At 49.9% G+C, this 1175-nt stretch overlaps 1 protein-coding gene across 2 annotated transcripts in view; it reads left to right on the top strand.

Annotated features, from left to right (window-relative positions):
* Nucleotides 1-1175, top strand: part of IFT172 (intraflagellar transport 172) — a 47489-nt gene that overhangs the window by 7527 nt on the left and 38787 nt on the right. The window lies entirely within an intron of this gene.

The following is a 1175-nucleotide window of genomic DNA, read 5'->3' as shown; positions in this document are numbered from 1 at the left end:
CACAGCAACCTCCAACTCCTGGGCTCAAGCGAGTCTCCTGCCTCCGCCTCCCAAGTAGCTGGGACCACAGGCGCCCGCCAACAACGCCCGGCCATTTTTTGGTTGCAGCCGTCATTGTTGTTCAGCGGGTCTGGGCTGGGGATTCGAACCCGCCACCTTAGGTGTACATGGCTGGCGCCTTAGCCGGTTGAGCTATAGGCGACGAGCCTGAACATCTGTGTTTTAGCAAAATTATTCTGAACCAGAGTGGGAGACTGGACCAGAAGCAAGTGTATTTTGAAAAACTTTCTCAGGGGCGGTGCCTATGGCTCAGTGAGTGGGGCACCAGCCCCATATACCGAGAGTGATGGGTTCAAACCCAGCCCAGCTAAACTGCAGCAACAACAACAACAAAAAAAATAGCTGGGCATTTTGGTGGGCGCCTGTGGTCCCAGCTATTCTGGAGGCTGAAGCAAGAGAATCTCCTAAGCCCAAGAGATGGAGGTTGTTGTAAGCTGTACCGAGGGTGACAAAGTAAGACTCTGTCTCTAAATAAAAAATAAAAAAAGAAAAGAAAAAGTTTCTCAGATTATAATTCATGCACTTTCTTCTTCCTGCTTCCACTATCCATTAGTGCTCTGGCAGTTCCAGAATGTACTATGTTATCGTTTTGTCTCTTGGCCTCTCCCTGGGCTTCTGCCGCAGAATTCCTCTCCACTTTGTGTTGCCATAGCCCTTTGAGTCCACCGGTTTAGAGTTTATCACATTATATGATAGTTTGTTGTTCTTATCTATCTGACTAAATTGAAGAATCCTTGAAAAGTGGACTTGTGGCTCAGCGCCCATAGCACAGTGGTTAAGGCGCCAGTCATATACACTGAGGCTGGCAGGTTCGAACCCAGCCTGGGCCAGCTAAACAACAACCATGACAACTGCAACAGATAATAGCTGGGCATTGTGGTGGGCACCTACAGCCCTGGCTACATTGGAGGCTGAAGCAAGAGAATCGCTTAAGCCCAAGAGTTGGAGGTTGCTGTGAGCTGTGACGCCATGACACTCTATCAAGGGCAACATAGTGAGACTCTGTCTCAAAAAAAAGAACAGAGCTGGGCGTTGTGGCGGGCGCCTGTAGTCCCAGCTACTTGGGAGGCTGAGGCAAGAGAATCACCTAAGCCCAGGAGTTGGAGGTTGCTGTG

Source organism: Otolemur garnettii, unplaced genomic scaffold, assembly GCF_000181295.1.
Source record: "Otolemur garnettii isolate 467f Iridium unplaced genomic scaffold, OtoGar3 scaffold00022, whole genome shotgun sequence".
In the NCBI taxonomy this organism is placed as follows: Eukaryota; Metazoa; Chordata; class Mammalia; order Primates; family Galagidae; genus Otolemur; species Otolemur garnettii.
Note: the sequence above shows the minus strand (reverse complement) of the source record. Positions and strands in the feature narration are given on the sequence as shown.